Source organism: Pholis gunnellus (genome assembly GCF_910591455.1).
Source record: "Pholis gunnellus genome assembly, chromosome: 10".
Taxonomy (NCBI): domain Eukaryota; kingdom Metazoa; phylum Chordata; class Actinopteri; order Perciformes; family Pholidae; genus Pholis; species Pholis gunnellus.
The window spans coordinates 23355645-23378915 of NC_136537.1; positions in this window are offsets into that span (position 1 = coordinate 23355645).

Consider the following 23271-nt stretch of genomic DNA (forward strand, 5'->3'; position numbering starts at 1 on the left):
TTAAAGCTGGACTGTTATTTATCATAAAAAAAAACCTGCTACTAGCTCAGGTAGTAAATCACAGTTCAAGGTTCAATTTTATCTGTCCCAAAAGTAAGCAATTGCTTTTGCAGAAATGTGCTCAAAAACATAAAACGTACACAGACATAAATGCATGCATGTATATATATTAAACAGGGCATCTTGTAAAAGAGAAATACAACAAAATATAGAGCGCAGATGCTGTCGAGCGTTTTAATTAAGCACACTGGAAGTAGTTTTATTTCACATGTGGAATAAGAGGCAGACGGTAACGGCGATTTCACGGAGCACTCGGCCCTCAATCTGAAAAACAGGGAGGAGAAGAAGCGCATGTGGAGGAAATGGAGGCAAACGTAACCGCAGGGATTAGTATGAAACACATCTGTAGCCCTTTTAATAAGCGGGCCTGAAATAATTGCCCTGTGCATTGTTTATATTCGGCCCACAGCCTGCCAAACTGCAGCTGGCTGTCCAACAGCCTTACTAACCTGTTCTTATTCTATGCACACAAACAACATCATTAAAAATTAGCCTTGTTGGTGCGTTTGAGCCGGAGTCTGAAACATGTACGTTTTTATTTAGCTACATTATTAAGTTTGCTACAATTTTTTTTTTTTTTTTTATCGAACGCGATGGAAATCATCTGGCCAGGAGCGTAACGTAATAATTTACTGAGCGGTGAATAAACAGATTTAATACGTGACCACACAGAGCACAAACAAAAGAAGTCTAATTGTTGTGTGATTTCTCTCATTTTTACATGACGTCGTGTCACGTTCTGCACAACTGCTTTTGAAAACCTGCTGAACAAATAAAGTTTCTCATCATAATTATTATTTCTTGCAAGTCATCTGGGGAGTAATTAGCGCAAAGCAGTGTTTCTGGGTATACCCCGAGTGTTTCTTCAGGCCACATAACCTAAGCACACTCATTAGCCTCCTGCTGTATTTATTTTGTCATCGCACCCTTTGTTCATGAGGGACGTCTGCTGCCGAGTTCAGGACAAGTGGTCAGGAATTTGAAACTGGAGTCGCCGCCGTTATTCCTCCTCAGTCGACACGTTGCCATGTGCGGTGAGTTTGTCTAAGCTCCCTTAATGAAACGGGGCCTAAATGTGGAGAAAAAGAGCGCCGGGGGGGGGGGGGGTCATGCGTTGTCGTGTTCAGGTGTACAGAGAGGGATGTTATTGTATGTAGATGCCTCCGAGCTAATACCATTCGGTCTGTAGGTCTTCATTAAGGACACCAGGAGGGAAAAGAGTGCAGCTCCAAATAATAAATTCAGTTACCATTAAGCAGGAATCCAGAACATATTTGAGTCCACTGCTGCTGAATGTTTCACGGCTGCTCGGGGGGTTTGGCTGCTGTTTCTTTATAGCACAGACATCCAACCACCCAAAGCCATTCAACTGAATGTTCACCTGTTGCCTGTGCTTTAGAACGGACCACTGAAGGCCCCCGAGGAAAAATGCCAAGCACTGCAAGTTCAACTCGGACAGGACCAGGAGTTAAATGTGTATGCAGGACTTTCTTTTTGTGAGAGTGTGGCTTTAATTTACAAAGAACTGAGGTAAGATGCAAAGGAATACATAAGAAATACACAATGAGATTTCACAGACGAGGTGTAGATGAAGAAGCCACGACTACAGCAAAGCTCTCAGCTAAATCTGGTATTTTACGTACCAGAACACAAAGATTGCTATTAAGACTAAGAAGTAGAGTTTGTTCAAACTGTCAGTTTGAACTGTGGGTATCCTGATATATGATTTTAAGACATTGGGATACAAGTATCATGGGTCACCGCTAACGAGGACACTTTATACACAAAGCTGGTTCGTGGACTGAAAACCATTTTAGGCAACAAATTGCAGGAAAACATAAAAAACGACCCCCCCAGAAAACAGCTACAGTATCATAGATATCATGAATCCCAGTGATAATGCAGCTTGGCTTGTTGGTCGAGGTTATATTCCAATATAACCTCGACCAACATATAACCATGTTGTGAATGTCAAAGTGAACCTTTCACTGACCTCCTAGAAACAACAACTGGCTTGTTGCAACAATTATGATTTCATTTCTGTTTTGACTCGTTCCAATTAAAAACACGACTTCCAGCAGTAAGCTGGGGTAGAAGTTGTTTTTACATGGGCAGCAGCTGCTCCTTTGCTTCAGTCTCTTACCCTTAAACGTCCCTAAATGGAGCCGGTGCCTTGCTCAAGAGCACTTGAGGAGCAAAAGGAACAGAGCAGATCTCTGCTTTACCAGCTGCTTCACGTATTCAAACAGGCCACCTTTTCGGACCACAAGGTCACTTCTCTCACCGTCGGGCGTTTGTGCCACATGGACAAGTACTCTACCAGAGATCCGAGTGTAAATACCTCTCTTGTTAGTCTTTGCTCGGTCCAGGCCTCTAACAGGAACTCAAGCTGTGCTAGCTCGCCATTAGGCATAATTCAGATTATTAAATCAGTCAGGAGGGGGGGAGGAGGATTGTCAAAAACACTGCAGATGTTACACAACTCCAAAATAGCTCCCTAATTGAATTTGTCAGCGTACCCTCATCTGGCTGTTACACACATTTAACTCTTTGTTCAGAGTAAAATGTAGACTCCCAACATGAACTTTAGCCGGTAACTATGTCGCGTAAATGTTTGCTTTTTCAACACATTGACACAAAGCCCGACTGTTTCACACTGTACAGCGCTGAGACATTTTTAAATAGATTTCGTTAATCTTTTGAAACGGTGTGAAACATCCGCAGAATACTAAATAACTCTTTAACGGCACAGGTGTGGTCAACGTCTGTCAGGAGTCGGCGTACGGTAGTCGGACCTGGAGATTTACCAAGCATGTTAAACTGTAGCCAATTTTACAGACCTAAATTATGGGCAGCTTGGAAAAATAAGGAAAAGTCAAGGGGTAAGGGGGGGATTTGCCAGTCGAATCCCGTTACAGAAGTGTAGTGAGGACTGTCACCGGCCACTTGCTGAAGACATAACATATTACCGCTGAGGATAAACAGCATTTGGGGATTTCTCTGTCATCTGGCCAACTGTTGGGACAATGAGACGCTAAAGAGGATTCAGTCTTAGCTGCCGAGAAGATGGATTCATGAATGCTAGTATGGGATTCACTTTATCCTTTTGGAGTTTCCACAGATTAATTTGACATCCAGCTAATATATTTATGTAATAGATTTGGTCATTTTATGACTCGCACTAGGCAGCATGCAGAACCTTTCAATGTTGAGATATGAGGAAATTGTTTCAGTCTTTTGTAAGTTTGTAGGCCAGGATTGGTTTCCACCCATGCTGTTTGTGAAGCTAGTTTCAAGCTAAGCAGTTACTGGGTGTAACTATTTCTACTTTAGCACTAGTTTGTTTGGTGCAATTTGTTTTAATTGAGGGATATGTGAATGCACACTTGTGTCCAAACTTGGCTAAGTTGGAGCACCAGATGTGTCGAACCTGCTGGCAACATAACCCCTGTGAGAACAGGACCGCTGCCGCCAACTGACAAACTTAGTTGTAAAGTTATTTATTTCTCATACACGGCACTCTGGATATCCTCATTGTTTACTTTGAGGTGTACAGATGAAGGTTTGGGTGAAACATTTCGACTCAAGGACCATTGCTCTTTCTATTATCTTCCCTGCGAATTCCGTTTGATTTAGATTCAACCAAAGCAGATGTGACGCTTTATCTGCACTGAGCTTTGATCAGATTAATGGACCAAAAACCTACAACTTTGAGCACAATCTGTTTTTCTGACACATTTTATCCAAATAAATCCAGCATGACATCAAACAATCATGACTTGCATGGATTTCCATAGCTACAGATGTTCACCATTTACAGGAAATTGTCACAATAGGGAACACTGACTGTGAAAGCACATCTTTATCCCTTCCCTCCCGTCCCCTCTCATTATGCATTCATGGTCTTGCCCCCCCAACGTTGCACTTCACCTTCAACCCCAATTCGAGCTAGTTAAGTCTGAAAACACTGCTTGGGAATCCACCAGTTTCGGCTAGTTACGATAAAGAAATTAAGATTAAGCAGCAGTGCAAGGGAGTGGGAGTAAATTATGTCAAATTGGAAACAGGGTCTCCTGAGATTTTGGAACATCTGTTGGGGTGTCAGGTTGCTTTAGCTCTCGTTAGGCTTTCAGTTTACCTTGTCAGGCCCTCCAGGCACTGTCCACCATTTTTACAAACAACCGCAGAGCTGAGGCCACGATTTGATATGCTTCTGGTCACCTTACGCACAACCTTTGTTGTCCCCGAATGCACTTTTCTTTCCACAGAGCTCAAATAGGGAACTTTTGTTTCGCTTCAAGTTGTGCGTTGAGTTTGGTTAGATTAAGCACTTTGATAATGACGACAGCTGCCGCTCTGTACTTCAGCGCAGCGATAACCTCTCTGTATTCCTTCCATGAAATATGGACGCAATGAAAGCTGCATCACTCTTGCAGATATTAAAAGGAGATAGATCACGTCAAAGCGGCGTCCAAGTATCTGCCAGGTCAACCTGTTTGCACTGAAGATCTCATTGAAAAAAAAACACACATTTCCTAACACTTCATGGTGTGTTCAGTGGCCTCTCTTCCTTCTTTATCACACCGGAGGAGAAAAAGGTAAAAGCATCCAAGTTCGGGTTGTCACATTAATGACACCATCGCCTCTGACGTTCAAATTGCATCTGACGGTGAACTTCCGAGGCCCAGATGTATCGGCCCGGGCCCAAGCAGACGCAGGTTTCAGCGCCAGACGACTGAGCAATCATTTGGAAAACACTGGCAACACCCGGTGTTTTCATTTCCAGCTCACTTTTTTTTTTAACCTCTTCGTAAACTTTCAGCGAATCTTTCTTTTTTTTCGCCGAGGGTCCCAGATGACTGCGCAAACATTTGGAGCACCTCAAAAAACAAAACAAAAAAATTACAGATGTGCCTCGGGTGACCTTCTCTCAACGTTTTTTAGACTCCATTGAAAATGCTACTGTCCGTGGGATTTGGAAAATGACAGTAGGAGTTCAATGAGAACAGCCAGCTCGAGGGTGAATGCTAGGTTATCCCTCACTGCCTTCCAAAATGGCTCCCTTGAGACTTGACCTCTCTGTGTCCTGACCTCGCGGCGCTAAAGCCGTTTGCTCGTCAACTTTTCTTTCTAACTCCTACTGTCTCCATATTTCCTCTCTCTCTTCCCCCCCGTCGCCTCGACTATTTACTCTTTACATCACTTGGTTTTATTTTGCTCTCCCCTCTGTTTCTCAGTCCTCTCCCCCCTCCCTCCCCTCTGCTTGTACTTTTTCTCTCTGTGTCTCCCTCAGCTATGCGGCCATACTGCCAGGGCTGACTCTTTTGATTTGAGTGCAGTACATGTGGTTGAAATCTGAGGCCTGCTGCACTGCCAAGCCACAGGCCCCGTAATGCTGCGCTGGCGCAGGAGAATAAGCCATTGTTCTTGGTGCAGTCGGTGGATGGATGGAGGGAGAGAGGGAGGGAGCTCTGACTTGAGTCTAAAAAAAAAAAAGAAAATGTGACTGTTGCTGAACACAGCCTCTGGGGTCAAAGGGGAGCCCCATAATCTCCTTGTAAATCCCACTCTGTGTTGCAGGGGAGGAAAAGCCGCCTGGGAGTCATTTGCAGAAACGGGATGCAAAGATGTTAGCAAGAAAACTGTCCAGTCTTGGTTTCCTGGACTGTCTGACAGCATACTGAAATAACATAAACTAGAAAGTGAGAGTCTTTCACCCGACGTCAAAGTATCACGATTCATCCGTTTAATGCTCACACCAGCTCCAGTGTTGGAGAGTCCTTTTTAAATACATTTTTTATGTTCCAGTTCATGCATACTGACATGTTAAAAACAAGAAAGTGAGTCTTTTTTACCGAATTGTTCTGTGCTCACATCGCCTCTAGTGTTTGCAGACATTAAAATACATGTTTAATGTAAAGCGCAGCGGTTGCAAAAGTATTCAAATTGAAGTATTTAAAAAGGAGCAATACAACATTGTTTGAATATTTACCTCAAAAAGTCCATCATTCAATCGACTTTGCTAAGTCCTGCCCCTCGAACGCAGGCTGGCCAATCAAAGCGTAGCATCCAGTGGACTATCATCCAATCACTTCAGAAGTTCTTCATTTTCAGGCTGGTTCTGTGGATTTGTAGCTAGTTATGGTTGAACGTTGTGTAATAGTGATACTCGTTACCTGGAGAGGTTTGAAGGAGATGGATGTCTCTAAACGTGGTTTCTACCTAAAAACCTGTAGAACTAAGTACGTTAGCACATCATTAACTAGCATTAGCACTTCTATGCTACGCTAGCTACTAAAGGTTTACTTACTTACTTTATTTACTTTATAAGTGGCGAAAACATAGATGCGTTTTTTGTGTGAATGAAGTAACAAATAATTAGTTAAATAAAGTAGAGTTGAGTAACATATTTCCCTCTGCAATGCAGGCGATTAGATATTTAAAGTAGCTATTTAATGGAGCTGCTTCAGTTCAAGTAAAACTGTGACACAGTACATTAGATACTGTAATGTGTTGCACATAGATACACAGAGTAACTGCATGTTGTCCCTCTGATTATGTGCTTACAACCATTGTTATGGCTTTTTAAATCGGTTTAATCTGACAAATGATTATTTAGACTATGCAACCAGAGGACCATCTATTCAGCCTTATGATGAGCTGCTATAAAAAAGTAATTTTAAAAACATGTGGACTCAATTTATCCTCCTTTAACTGTACAAACCACCATCAGGATGCAGGAGTCTATAGCCTGACAACTTTCAACTTAATTAAAGTGTGTTTATAGCCGAGGGGAATGGTTAGTGTGCAAAATTCTTGTTGATTAGTCACACCAGCTGCAGTCCACATAATCCCTCCCCTGCTAATAAACCTTACCTCCCCTGTAGGTTTTACTACATAAAGGGTTAAATATGTCTGTGGAAAGTCTTTTGTTTATCTCACTGGATGCAGCTAAATCATTAAAATAAGTACAATGGATCAAGTGACCACTCCTCATTAAAGTTAACGGCAGAACGAGTGCTGGAAAGTTGAAGCGGTGTCATCTTGAATAACGGGAGCTGCCGGCCTGCGGGGGGACTCCTGGTGCCATAAGGTCCCGAGGTTTCCTTCTTCAGGTTTCCCATCGAGTCATTTCACGACGGGGCCTTTACGTCGAGTCAGCGCCATTGTTTTTACTCAGAAAGCTGTAAAACAAGGATAGTCTAATAGCAGATGTCCGGGCAAAAAAAACCCTAATGGAGAGATGCCCTCTCGATGTGATCTGACTTTTACAACGTGGTGTGAAGCTGTAACTTTTTTTTCTTTCTTGCTCACAGACGGGTTGTTGGGAGGCATCGGATATAGGTGACGACAAACCACCGTGAAGCCGGGTCTCGGTGCCCAATCGAATTGCCGCATAACTGCGTTTAATGTTCTCTCATTGAGCGTAAATGTGCATGAGTAGTCACCCTGTCTAACAGCGGTGCCGCGGAGCACTCCATGTATTTGTTTAGCAGGATTTCTCCTTGGAAACCCGGGTCAGGGTGTCTCGCGCTAGTAGGAGGTTTAAAAGTGAACTAATTTTGACTGATTTTAAGAATATGTTATTTATCCTCTCTCTTTGTCATCAGTCTTGGCTGCTAAACACTTCAGCAAGCAGATGACAGGAGCATCGGAGCAAATCTAGGTCTAAGGTGATCATAAAGTCCATTTTACGGACTTCAGCTTAAGAGATGTTTCCCAAAAGCCTTGTGAAGCGAGTCACTTTTTAAAATAATAGTCGATTAACAAGCGTCCCCGTAAGAGTGTTGTAAGAAGCTCCAGAACATGCAGGAGGAACTGAAAAACCTGTTTATTGCATTTTACATCTTTTATCATAAAATTAGAAAATAAGAAAGTAAAATGTAATTGTTTTTTTCATTTGCGCCCAGCTGGCCATGTGTGGTGATACATCTGCCAACCTCTTCCTCTCCTGTGAGGCTGCCCATCGTCCAGACAGCAATACTTACAGTAATCACTGCAGCACTTTGGTGTAGAAAGAGGAGGCTCCTGGATTTGTTTTATTCTTGTTTTTTTATTCAATCTCAGTAAAGCGTACTTAGCTACCTTCACCTCTTGTTTGGCTGAAATGCCACATTTATGTTACTTTTTTTTACTTTTCTTTACATTTCTTTTCTTTTAATTTAAATGTACCATTTGCTTATATGTTATTTAAAATGCTAGAGAAATGATGGCAGATGCACATCCCACTAAACCTAACTATGGTTTAGCCGTCTAAACTTAACTTTTGTTTAATATCGTAACGTCGTCCCGAAAAGAAGTCTTACCGAGCGACATGAAAAAAACCCCAATAGATTGCATTTGGTGACACAAATTGCTGTGAGACTGTGTTTGATATATCTCTACAACTATTGGATGGATAATGCTGCATTCAGTTTGATCACGGGATCATTTGTGTTTATTCTCGTCACTCGCGCTCGATGCGGCGGAGAGGTACCTCCGTGGAGACAACGTTTCGTCAATCACGGCTAAAAAAAAAACAACCTTTTGCTGCTTTGTACATGTTGTGGAAGTCCCAGATATCCCGGTAAACTAAACACCGTCGTGTCTGAGTTCATTACATCTTCCATATATTCACTGTATCTAGCAAGCCACACGCCAGCTGGTTCCCTACCGCTGTATGAACACAAAAAGAAAATGACGAATAACGACACAATGATACCGATTTGTAAAATGTCTAAATTCATGTTTTGGTAGATCTATCCGCAAGACGACAAGCAAACTTTTAAAATGCTTGTTTTCTCAAGCTCTGATCGAGCTCGGATCGAATAATTTTGCCATTGTCTATGTTTATACACATGGTTTTGTCTGTTCTCTTTCCAAATATGAGGTGTTGTAGAGCTCTGGGTGAACACCTGCTTTATGGCCAAATATCCTTAAAACTGATGCCATTCCCATCACTAGTGAAGACTCTAAGTCTCGTCCTATTTGTCATCAGTCTTCGCTGTTATAACACTTCCCTGTGCATTGATTGCATTGGTGTAAGTCTTGGCTCTTACGTTTGACCTTACGCTAAGGCCAAGACATTTTGTTGTTTCTTCCACTGAGCGCTGTGGCTCAAAGCTAACACACAGTGAGAAGCTCAATATCCATGTTGTCATAGCGAATAGAGGATAAACGGCCTGTTGCAGCGAGCCGCTGAGCTTTCAGCGGCTCCGCTTCGCTTGGTTTGAACATCAGAGGATAAAGCGGGCCACTGTCTGAAAGGGCAGCTGTTTCCCTACCTCTCTGCATTTCTTTGGAAGGTGATGTACGAGCTGGCCGGGAGGAGAAGAAATGTTGAGGTCCTCCAAGAGTTAGGTCACAGTAGCTGCTACCATTGGTGTTTCCTGGCCCGGGTCCTTTTTGCTGTTATGCTCTGCCACTGTACAACAAGTCCAACATGTGTGAAGGATTACAGCAATAACAGATAATCAATAAAAATTCACGACACATTCGGTGTGATGGATGCCTCCCCGCTGCCCTCTGTGCTCACATCATCATTAGTAGCGGCACTGGTTCGGGGGCGATCCATCCTGGTCAACGGTGAAGGTGTCAGAAAGCAGCCATGGAAGTCGTTGTAGTTTAAAGCGCTGCAGCTGAGTTCACCTCCTCACACCGCTTCCCTTCTCGCTGAACCCTAGCTTGATGTCCCTCGGTGAGAGAATAGGATGTCTAGGTCACAACGAGACACTTGACTGATGAGGGCAAGAGGAATGGTTTCGGTTTACCACCGGCCAGAGGGAGTCCGGGTGGATTTGAAAAACACCACATGGACTCAGTGGGAAGCTAAGTGTCCATCTTTGAGACACAAACAGTCGGGATTCTTGACTGGCAGTGTGGTTATTCACTAACATCAGGGGAGCTGGATGATCGATCCTAGTCTTCACAAGCTTTAAATGGATCTTGGCATTTATTGTGATGTATGTAGTGGTGTGTTATTTGCTGCTTTGATTGCTGCGTTGCTTCCCAAAAGTCGTAAGTGTTTGGCCCAGTTGCGACGAGCAGAGACAGATTTCTCTCACAAGGAGCATGCACAGATTTTTGTAATGTTGTTTGGAAAAATACAGTTTATTGTGTGTATATCATATTCTGTCACTCCAGGCAGAGAAATCATGGATTATTAGCCAAGTACTGAGGAAGACAAGGTATGAGCCAATCCAGCTGTCTAGAGCCCATTTGTATCAGCCAATCACCAGTTGGCTGATACAGCACCTCATCCAAACTATTTACTACAGGAATAAAATTCCAATCCAGCTTTGTATTTATGATCAAAAAGTAAACATGATTTATCATCATAATTTGCAATCCTAGTCCATCATACAGGACCTGGTTTTGCCTGTTTTTTCGCTGCACAGCACTCACGTTCTGTGTGAAAGTATTCAGGACAAAAACAGCGGTAAAAGAAAACAACATGTTGACTTGCAAATTAGTCGCATGAATAAAAAAAAGCCTCGGTGTGTAAAGGCCTTTAATCGGCTGCTTATAAATTATGGAAATGCATTGATCTGTGTTAAGTCTCCACATCTGTCACAATGCATCACATTAACACACTTATTCTCTGTACTTTATTCTGGGAACGTTTCGTCTTTTGTCAATATTTTGCACATTCCTGTACAGATCTCTTTTTATAATGCTGTCTATGTTTTTTTACTTTTATCTTTTACTATATCGTAATGCACCAATACACAAAGGCAAATTCTCTGTTTGTTAAAACTACTTATATGATTGTGATTCTGAACTCTGATCTGACAAAATATCTAATTGTGTGGTTTTCTCTCCTCTTCCTGGAGCTCAGTTCAAAACTAAGTATCCCATAATCAGGGATAAGGATATCAAGAAGAACTCATCTTAAAAAGAACAGATATTTAGTTCCCAAGACAGTTACCATGAAAATACTATAGTACTACTGGGGTGCACATATGGACAGCAGCATCTCTCCTCTGGCCTCCACAATGCCTCAGTGTGAGCTCAGACCCCCATCATTTCCCACAATACTTCACTGGCATCAGCTCTGCAGACGAGGAGGCCCTCGATCACGACGGGACACCCCATTGGCTTGATTTACGGGGACGCTAATAAGGGGAGGAAACCACTTTGCTTCGCATATATCCGAGGATTATGTTTCACAGTGAATGGGAACATTCAGGCGTTCAGATGAGGAGGATCCTGAGGGACGAACTATAAATGGCGGCGATGGATCATTATGCGTCAACTGCTTGAAAAACACACTTTGTTCGCTATTTCAAGTTCGTTTTTATTTGAAGTTGAAAGTTCCTGTACATTTCTGAAGAGTAATCTGAGGTTAAATGCTCAATGTCATATAATTACTACTGACTTTGCCAGTTCACAGTGAAGCATTCATGAGCGCTTACTGTACACGTGGTGGTCTTTACCGGCGATGTCGAAAACACCACACAACTTGTGAAACTATGAGAGAAAAGGTGTAATGGTAGAGGTGAAAGGTCAGGTAGCTGTTAAAGAAAAGTACCTTTCACTGTGTTTTAAAAGAACCAGTTCACATTTCAGTCCATTTTATTCCAAATTAGATATATTTTTTGTTTTTACTGCCATTTTCCAATGCAAACCACATGTTTGTACATTGACTCCGCATCTTCCAAATTGCCATATAATTCTATTCATTTTTTAAATAATCATTTCCATAGAGAATAGTCAACTAAAAGACTTGAGGACTACGTGCTATCGATTTTTTTTATTTCCAAGTGATATTGTAACAAGATGACATGCAGGAAGTAAACATATTTAGTCGGTTGCTGAACATAAAAAAGCTTTTAATGCAAAAGGAAACTCACATGACCCTTTTTGTAAAATCTATCTCTTGTCTCCTGTCTGGATCTGATCTTCCAGCAGCACGAATCTGAGCTTTTTCAACAGCTGACTGTCATTTCATAAATGTCATAAAAAACCTTGGATCTGCCGTTGAGGAGAGCTTTGGAAAGGGTTCACGCTCACGTGGTAATAATTCAATATTTGTGTAGGTCAATATACTTGTTTCTGAATGGCTGGCACAAATAAACATTTAGAGTTGATGTGTCACAGCAACGATTCCTCGGCATGATGCTGCGTTAGATGAGAACTTGACCAAATAATGAGTTAGAACTTGAGCATGAAGGTTCATTATTCAGCTTTTATAAGCAACTGAATGACGGAATTCTTCAGATAATTATTTTGCATCAAGTCTACATACTATACTTTTTCTGAATATTTAAAAATTGGTGATGGTGAACTCCATCCACTGATGAAGGCCATGAGATGTTTCCACCAAGCAGTCCAGTCCAAGTTCGTTTCACTTCGGAACTGTTATTTTTGCTTTTCCATGAGCAACAGTTGGTGCTTCTTTCGGTACCACCTCGGTTGATGCTCAATGCGAGCTGAGCCCACACTAGTGGATGGAGTGAAAACACTGCAGAACACCGATTGTTCAGAGAGAATCGTCGCTAGCGCTGCACGGGACATCCTGCACAAACCGGCCTTTTTCAAACAACCCAGGTACCGTCAATAGCGCCCACAAAACTTCACCGTTCACTACGACAAGGTTGCCGATGAATAGATTGAGGAAGCGTCCCGTTGAAGATGATGGTGGCGTTGGTACGGAGCTTAGCTGTGAATCCCGTCTGAAGGGGTCGTATCTGTAGTGGAAACACGATATATGCTTCAGATAAGAGTAGTTCAGAAGACCAGCTTTGATCCCTGATTATGGATCAATGTGCGTGTTTGTTGTATGAAATGAGGATGTTCTACAAAAATGCCTCGAAGCAATGATTTATATCAGTGGTGGTAAACATCTCCGCACCAGTTTACGCTTATTGTTCTTGTGTGAAAATGACGATGCCGCCTCCGTCCTGCAGGCCTGAAAAGCGTCACTCTGCTCACCTCATTTATCTTGAGTTAATCCGGTTTAGACGACATGTTAATTGCAGCAATGAGGCAAAAATCCAACCGGACCACATAAATCAGAAGGTATGGATTAATGTGTGGTCATGCAGGGTGAAAGTGCCGGGGTGTTTGGGAAGAGCCACTGTTAAAACAGAGAGGGGTACCACAACTCAACACCTCATTTATTTGGACGTGTCGGCAGGAAATGCCATTCAGAAAACTCTACTCTAAACATGATCGCACCAGGGAGGCGCTGTGTTATGAAGTCTCTCACACGGAAAAACAGACATAAAAATGATTAAGTGACTTTAACTGCCTTGTAAAGTAATGTTTGGCCTTCTAGGTGTGATTGTTCCCTGATTTATTTGTTTTTTCTTTAAATTTGGAGCTCATTGTTGTTTTTTTCCTGCACTTCAAATAAATAAATAAGTCTTATCTTATAAGAGACATTGGTGTAGTGTCACGGGTTGCAAAAGATGGCGACGGCCGCAATCCAAGATGGCGACTGCCAAAACGCCGAACTCGAGGCTTCAAAGCGGCAGCCCACAAAGCAATGGGTGACGTCACGATGACTACGTCCACTTCTTGTTATGATTGTGTCAGGAAGTGCATCCGGCATAAAAACCTATGCCTGATTAAATATGCAAATCATAAAAACATCTGATTTCCATAGCGCATCGGTCACCAACTAGACGGACACAGTTGATCTGCTGTTGCGAGCCCGAACAGGAGCAGTCAAAAGAAGAAAAACCTAATTCTCAAGAAATTAAGAGTGTTTCGGAGCCATGCTGATGGACAGCAGAGAAGTTGATTATGATGCACAAAGGTTTGCTCACTATTCATACCCATTAATGCAAATACGTCATCAAAATGCCATCTTTATTCCCACAGAGAGTGAGTGTGTCTTACTCAAAGGTAGGATTTGTGTGGAGTGCCCTTTATTAAAAAGACTTTCCAGAAGTCATTAAATGGTCCTCTGTAGCCAACCCTCATCCAGCAGACACCAGCAGCCGTCACAGTTTGACTCAGATGAAGTCCAGCTAATTATTGACACAATGTTTATTATCCTTCCATCTGTAGAGCAATTTAAAACCACTTATCTTCCCAAACATCACTTCTAGGTGATATTAAACTCATCGGCTTTATAACGTGACTTGGTGATGAACTATTTTTCAGTTATGCAGTGCGGTTAGAGAGGCCAGTTTTTTTTTTTAACAGCCTCGGTTCAGCCGGTTCTCTCAGGTCTCGATCCTTCAGCTTGTTTCACCACGAAGGCCGCGGTCCAAAAATGCAGACAAGAGTTTGTAGCCGCGGTCACGGGACTGTTATTGTTTTTCTCTCATGCCACCGAAAACATCATTTGTCATTTATGGCTTATTGAAGCCTATCACGCACATCACTTTCGCATATAATTTAAACAAGAAGCGTCTTGTTTCCGGGCCGTGGTTCTCCTCGATGTCTCGTTTTGACAGGAATTGTGAGATTATATGCTATGAGTGACGTTTGTTTTGTGGTGGTGTTTGGCAGATTTCTGTCAACTCAAATCATTCAAAAAATACCCAAACTGTTGCACTGGAAAACATTTGGAAAAAGAGCACAGCATGAAGTCAAATCATCTTGTCTGCACTATATGTGAGGTCTAGTTACCTGCAGTGCTCCGTCAGTCCTGCACTGTGTAACTGTCTTGTAACATGTAGGCAGCGACTAACCAAGCCGATTTCCTCACGCTCCAGGTTTCACTCGCCAATTAGAAGCCATTATGAATCGGATATCACGGCCAAAACTCTTCTTGGAAGTTGCAGGCTCGACGAAAAGAAAGTGGAAATTCAGAGACGAGCTATGGTGAGTCTCAGTGAACACCGCTGTCAGCAAGCAGACCAAATACTTTGGACGTGATGCTTCACAGATTCTGGGTCTGCAAATGAGTTTCTCTGGTTTCTGAAATCCAGATAACTGTGTTTGATTGTTGGGATAATTTTAGATCATGCTGCCACTGATTTGTTTTAATCAGTGTAGGACAGGCAGACTTTCTTGGTCCTGAAACCGATACCATGGCTCTGTGTATCTGCCGATAACGAGTACCAATCAGATACCAGTGGTTAATTAATAAGCTGTACGCCTCGCTGTGTGGAAGAGGTTGGGATCATTATTTTATGTGTTAAGTCAACGCTTGGCCAAAACATTGCTTTTCAAATTTGTAAAAACAAAATATAACAGAAAAATGCATACAGTAGATCCAAATTAGCTGAATGTATTATTGATTATCAAAATAATAAATTGTACACCACCAACTTAATATACAGTAATTACAATTTAAACAGCAATTGAAATTTGAAGACATTACTGTGGGCTCTGAGGTACCGTGAAAGACACTTTGTGAATTTTTACTGTTTAATATTGTTTTATAGGCTAAACACTTAATCAGTTAATTAAGGGAAATAATCGCCAGATTGATTGATGAACATGACTTTTAGTTGCAACCAGACGGCCGAGTGAAGCCGATGCAGAAGTGTCTTAAAAACCTGCATTCTCTCTAATGTCCACCAGGGGGCGACTCCTCTGGTTGTATAGAAGTCTATGAGAAAACGACTCTACTTCTCTCTTGATTTATTACCTCAGTAAACATTGTAAACATGAGTTTATGGTCTCAATCTCTAGTTTCAAGTCTTCTTCAATACAGCATGATGTTCATTTAGTAAATTATGGTCCATTTAGAGTCAAATAGACTCTACGTCACTTCTCCATATTCCAAATATGATAACTTCTGTTCCAGAAAATCTGCTATTATGTCAATATTGGGACAAAAATCCATATTTTATCTGTACATCCCTCTTATACACACAATCTTTTAAATAGTACAACTTATTTAATTTGAGAAACAACCACCGATATAATGTAAACCTTATGTTTTTCCTAATACAGTAACTACACTATTAAACTTTACTAACTGTAAGCGTATTAAAATGTGTATAATATTAGCTGATGTCAATGACAGATGATGCTGTCATAGTAAGAGAGCTTTAGCACAATAAACATTTCTTCAGCACAGTAATATATAATCTAATGAATGACATCGTTATTTTGACTATTTTAAAACAGTTGTAAGCAAAAAAGCTCAATAAATAGGTTGAACTGTACTGCACTTTGATAGTTTGACTCTGTGGTATTGTTACTTAGGATGTGAATTGACAGTTTGATTAATTACAGTATTTATCTATATTAAATGAAAGGTTGGGAGAATTGAACCTCCTGGATGCTGTCCCTTACTCTCTGGGAGTCCTGACTGGAGATCAGGATTCCTGCTGTAGCCTCTCACCTAAAATATTACTGAGGAAATTGCAGAGCAGACCCTGGATTAGCGTCCGAAGGCAAATTGACCCAATTAGTTTGAAGGAGATGCAACGGCTTTGTTGGGGAGCGCCAAGTGGCTTTAAATGTGTTTTCTCAGAGGAATATTGAAGCATAATTTTCGGTACCAGAGTGGAACACACTGCTCAAGTTCCAATTTAAACATCAGCTCAAAGCTTTATATGTAATGAAGTCGTCATTGCTCGTAAGGTCTTTTTAGTTTTTGACCCTTAAAGTAGGAACCGCTAGCCTTTCCAAGTCGTATTATTGTTGGGGCTGCAGTCGCAATAACACAACTCGACCGCTTTTCGTTTTCCTCAAAGCCTTCCAAACAACACGGGACACATTGCATTCAGTATCGTTGTTCCACAGTGACTGCAAAGAACTTCCATTGATACTCGTTGGTAAACAATAACTAGCGAGGAAAACAAAAGCGCTGTTTTCATCCTGTTTTTGTTGCACAATGGTTGACGCATTTCTTTTTGATCCGTAAATCGAGCCTTTATTTTCCCAGGAGATCGTACTGGGTGGTAGGCAGAGTCGCATCGTGAAAGTGAGGCTAATAGGGAACCAATTGAAACGCACATGCTGTCATTTAATAGCCTTTACATTGTACGACCATCAATTACTTCATGATAAGTCAAAAAACGTGTCTGTTGCCACTTCAAAGTATTATTTATCTCATAAATTGAATGTTTTACATTCATCACTAATGAATTGTTCTCCCTTTATAGTATTAACGTAGTTCTGCATCATTTCACATTTTATTGTTGTTGTCTGCATGTCTTTCTTGTCCTTTTTTGTGGTCCTTTGCATCCCTTTATAGTTCTTTTGCATCTCTCTGTGATTATTTTGCATCCCTTTGCAATCTTTCTGGCTCTTTTCAACTATTTGCATTCCTCTTGCAACTCTTTGCGGTCGTTTTGCATTCATTTTCAGTCATTTTGCATTTGTCTGTGGCTATTTTGCATGTCTGTATGACCTTTTTGTGTTGATTTTGCATATCTTTACCGTCGTTTTGGGTCTTTTTGCGTCTTTGTAAGTTTGGTCGTGGGCCCTCTGACCCCTTTGGCTCCCTTGGTAATCCTTTCATGCCTTCTCCATCATCATATTTAAAATACATTTAGACATTAAACCTTTCCAAAAATATATAAATGACAGAACAGAGTCAAACACTTTTCAATGTCTCGGACTGGAAGGAGTGACAAGTTTTTGATTTATCTGAGCTGAGATGAAACATGTGTACATACTTTGAGCAGAGCCAGTGCAAACAGATTTAATGCCCCTCTCTATTGGCGAGTCATAAAGAAATCACAGAAATAGCAACGGGTCTGGGGGGAAAGCCAAACATAAGGAGCGTTCGCATGGACGTATGGAATTTGAACCCACAGCTACACCCTTCACTGCGAGACGAAAGTGGTTTTGGACTGTGAGGGATTATGGGATGCATATGGATCCCATCTCATTGTTTTCTGGTGACTCCTTGTTGCAGGTCACGCCACTTCCACAGCTCACCACTTCCTCTGAAATGGCCCGTCATGACCCCCGTGACCCCGATGACTCCTACCACCAAACTGCATCAACAAGACTTCAAGAGAAGATCTAATGGCTGGACCCAGTCTGAAGCACGAGTAAGTGGCGCAGGCTTCCTTTCTAACACATTCAAATTAAAAAACGATTATTTCTTCGGTCGTAAATTGTTCCAATTAAAGTCTGTGGATTATAAAAAGTAAGGAGTACATACATGGTTTCTGGAGAGATATATTGCTGTTAAGCTTTTTGATGTAATGTTTAATGATTTACTAACCACAAACAATTCATTTCAACTTAATTGTCCTGGGATTGAGATAGAAACCTTAGAGATGAAAAGCTCAAAACCTCTGCAAATAAAACCATAAATATAATTTAATTAAGTTTGTCACTGGTTTAAACTGGCCAGCGTCTTGACCTTTCCGTGAGCATACATAAGAAGTCCAAGGTTTGAACGTCTACATTTGAGAAAACCTGTTTTGTGAACTGCTATTTCCAGAGTCAAGACTCAACTGTCGAGCTCAGGTTTATACCCAGTTTAAACAATTCAAACGAGCTTTGTTTCAGGGTTGAACCAGTTTCTGTACCCAAAACACCCCTTAAATTAATGACAAACATTGCAAAGCCAGTATCTAGAACTTAAACAGGTTTTAACACATTTTATAATCCGATTAAAACCATGTTACACCATCTATCAAGCACCAACCTATTTAGCAGTTCTATGGCCTATGCTGTCATCCCAATCGTTGTGTTATCATAGGGCCACATCTTGTTAGTCGCTCATGAAAACTGCGGCAGTTTGAATTTTAAAAAGCGTGGTTATAAGACTGAAAAGTCTCTAACTCTTTAAGGCTGTGATGATACAAAATCTCCTCAGTGAGCTAAATGAAGGTCGTCTGAGCACAACTCGACCTCCATCGCACTCCCACACATGCAGACGTTCACGTAGAGTTTCTTGACCCAGATTTTGACAGCTCGTCTGGAAACTCAAACCCACATTTTGGCCACAAACCTGCCTGTTCCTGAAGGCAGCACTGACCAAATCCTTGGAGTGCCTGTTTCCCTGTGGTTCAATTTATATCCTGGGTTTTGGGTTAGTGCTGTTAAAAATCAGGTGCAGTGCTTTCATTGTTTTCATTATGCAGCCCAGCTGTACGCTTCTAGTCTAACATGTCATTTCTGCTTCTTTTTTTGCTTTTCTCTAAAATAACCAATTAATGTGCTTAAATGGGAGCTTGAGTTTTATGCTAGCTCAGGAATCTTGCAAAACGTCACTCAATATTTCCTGTCCATACATAATTTCCAGTTTTAAAGTTGTGGTGGTATTTGGTTAAGCTCGAGTATCTGCGTGGAAAATGTTTTTGCAGAGTTTAACACTGAAGCACATGCCCGCACTACGGTGATGTTTGTAATGCTGTTTTAGCACAGAGCCCTTCTATATGCTCATAAACTGGACCATCTGTAGCATAGAGCTGAATAAGCTCCCACCTACAGAGCAGACAACAACATATTTAAACCGCCTTTTTGTCTCACAGGAAACAACTTAGTTTAGGCCACAAAACTATTTCGTGAGGTTTAGGAAAAGGTCGTTGTTTGGGTTAAAATAATGATGGAAGTGGCGTAGCCGTAGTACGCAAGTTACGTGACAAAAATAATCCACGTTGCCTTCTCGTTTCCCTCGGGGAACAAACAGCGGTCTCCCGGCTGAAAGATGGCTGTTTGTTGGACGCATCCACCTCACCTCCTGGCACCCTGTGTGGACTCCCGCGGTCTTTACACTCCCTCGTTCACGATTACACAGATAACATACCAAATTATTTTGTGTAATATCTACGAATTACCGCACGTTATACGAATGCTGGCTGAGACCAGCCTGAGCCATCGTTCATTGAGAAGGATCTCTTTGGTTTAGCTCTCAGTGGGATCACAGCAGAAAGGATGTTTTCTCTTCCCCTAACGTGGAATTGTGGGACTACCGCTGCGCTGCAGGGAGCACCACAGAAGAAGAACGCTGACTTGGCTCAGAGAGGTGCCCACTGAGGAAAACAGGGAAACATTAAAATGTTGCTTTTTTAGGCATCTGCTTTGTTTTTAGCAGAATAGATGCTCCTCATCCGTCTTCACATTTAGTTCTTCAACATTGCTCAGCTTGTTAAACAGCTTGAACCTCACTGATCAGTTGTTACAAAACGTTTGACGTGCAGCCCAACTCAGTTCAAACCCACAAAACCTTGTTTTCATTTCTAGCAGACATCCCAAACTATCTAAAGATACCAAGTATGTCAGTCTAAATGTGGGGGATATGTGTTTACAATGATGAAGACATCTATAATATTTCAGCTCAGATTGAAGCAGTTATGAAGTACTTGCCACACGTCATTGATTTATTTATTGTATATTATTCATCCAGTGTTCTGAACTACCAATCATCAGATGTTGCTTCCCATTTCCTTTACTTTTTGTTTAATTATATGTGTAACAATGGCAGTATATCTCATTGTTGCTGTTGTTATGTATTTATTAGGGGACATCGCACATCAATTAGCATGATTTTAATATAATTGTTCCAGATGTTCCAACAATGTTGTGCAGATCATTCTAAAGCAAGCACGTAACCCTTCAACACAATAGTAACAGTAAACGGGTCACGACCGCCTGGCGGAGTGCGCTCTGCGGGTCGAGGCCTTATTATCCCTCGTGAGAAACGTCCAATCAAGGAGTCGTCTGTAAAAACATGCTCCTTGTAAAACCGCACAGGAGGGGAAACAAAGAAATGGCCTCTGGTTAACGTAACAGAGCAGGCAGTAGATGGTTTGTTGCAGGAGATGCGTGCTGACAGTTACGCTGTCAAGACCGATGCCCCTGATTGTCACCAGATGTTCATCTCCGCGTCCAATATATATATCGTGTGATGGTGCACGCATGCACCAGAAATGCAGCCAATACGTGCAAATACAGGTTTCGGAAATGGTGGCATAAATTAGGGCGCTTCCTGTCTGTGTACAAGGCCTGAGATAACTCCTGTTCAAACGTCCCCGTGCTGAAGGAAAAGCAACGGTTGTTAAATATATAGAGGACGTGAATGGATTGTGATTTAACAGAAGTGACGTGTAGCTTTCTTGAAATTCCTGGACCTGACATATGATGTGGAAATGGGTTCCAAGCCTCAGTAAACTCTCTTTTTCCTGGCGAAAAATGCATTATGTGCCATTAAAACCTCCCTCACCACTGCTTTCCACCCTGCAAATGTCCACAGATGCACCTACAGGGGTCTGCAGCAGAGCCTCTGGTTTATTACCTCAGCTCACTGATGCAAATTCAATTCATTTGTATTTATCCCTTCATAGTTGCGCAGCTTACATGAAAGTGCACCAACTGCTGGAGGTTTACAGTCCACACAGATGAGACATTATCTTTCTATCAAAGTTTTGGGTGACTCAAACTTTTTCGATTACTTGCTGTGGTTTTTATTACTTGTAAGATGATGCTATTTTAATTTCTGTACAAGCCTGGTATGTTAATCTATAACCTACCCGTTTGTACAATTTGATTAGATTAGGTCTGCAACTAATGATTATTTCCATTAGCTAATTTGTATGCTGAATATTTTGTGAACAAAACACTAAATCACACTTTCCTTGAGCTGAAGTTTCCATTTACATGTGTGTTCTTCACAAAATATTCAGTTTACTTTGGTAGAAAACTAACAAAACCTCACAATTCTCACATTTAAGATGCTACCAGTAAATTTAAGGTGTTTCTGACAAATGAAGAATTCATAATCATATTTCAATGTTTCAATAATCTAGCAAAATGTGTAAAATATTGAAATGTTGCATACTCAAATTTCGTGTTTCTTGTCAAAACTACAAGGTTGATGTTCTTGGTTTTCCCAGAGCTTTCAGACACATCTCATGACTTTCATCAGCAGATGGAGCTTTTCCATACTCAGCACGCGGCCTGCAGGATAATTGCTATTTATTGTCGGATAAATGACTCAAAAAAATTATAGCCGATGGATCGTTTCTGCACAAACTCTTATAAACTTCTAATCTTCTCTTCACTCCAAACTTCTATAATTCAACACAGGGTTGTGTAAAGTGCAGCTAATCTAATTTATCGCATTAATTAACCGTTACTTTTGCCGTAATGAAGTTTAAATTTTCAATGTTTGGACAAAAGCTCTCTGCCTTGCAAACTAAATAATGGAATTTATTGGAGCCTCAAGGTGGGGACAATTATCTTTCACCTCTGGAATGAGGCCTCGCTAATCAACTGTAAGGCTGTTGCCCAAGTGACTCGGGTTTAAAAAATATTCCCTAAGAGTCCCAAAGAGACAGCTGGAAGCTATTGTAAGTGCTTGGGAGGTCACGGAGGAAAGACAACCTGTGTGTGTGCGCTGTGTGTGTAATTGTTTTATTCTGAAACAACCTTGGAGTGAGTGTGAGAGCACCTTTGAGATGGACTGAGGGGGGGGGGGGGGGGGGGGTCAGAGAAAGAATTCTTTAAGACATTTTTTTTTTTTTTACTGGCAAGTGCAGGAGACCTTGGAGGCTGCAAATGTGACACCATTGTAGTACCGCCCCGTGAAGGAAACCATGGGCTTTACTGGCATCTTGGAAAAAAACAAAACACGGGTGACCTCGGAGAACACCTGGTTTTCACCCGAAACACCCCCCTCAATTTCATTTCACACTACATTTGTAATCTAATTACGTGGTGAAATGTTACACCGGCCGAGGTCCTCGGGCGCCGAGACGGAGCCGAGGCCTGTGGAAAGCCCCCGGTGAGCCCACAGCATGGTCGCCCCCGTGTCCCTGCTACCGTTGGAGGATTCGGTGAACCTCGGCGCTCCACCCCTGCCAGCCTCCGCCGCAAGCCGAGACCTCCTTTTTTTTTTTATGAACGCCAGCAGCTGAGCCGCAGCCATGAGCTGTCAGGCAGCATTAGGACTGAGCGCTCTGCAGCGCCACGGCACATGCAGGTTATCCGGGGAGGCCGACGTCACGACGTCCCCGAGTGCCCTAAAGTTCAGGCCCACACACTCGCCCACACATCCACCTCAGAAACAGGCCCCTCCGTTCACTCAGCCAGCCTGAGGGAGTGAAATTAGAAAGACCCCGATGTGAACCACGGGAACGCTGCCTGCCCTCCCCTTGAAATTAATTAAGTGTAATTCCACCTACATAATGGGATACTATACATTCAACAGGATGGCCGTAATAGTGAACCATTTTTTGCCGCTTATGGAAAGTCATCAGATTGTGTTTTTGCAGAAACTCCGTTTAACCCCCAGAACAGGGTTGTAACCTCATGAAACCAACCCCCAGCTCCCTTTTAATCTTGTTTACTGTCACATTATTGGCGGTATTTCCTCGCATGCTTCGTAAAGTGATTACGCTCGGGGAGGGAAAGCTG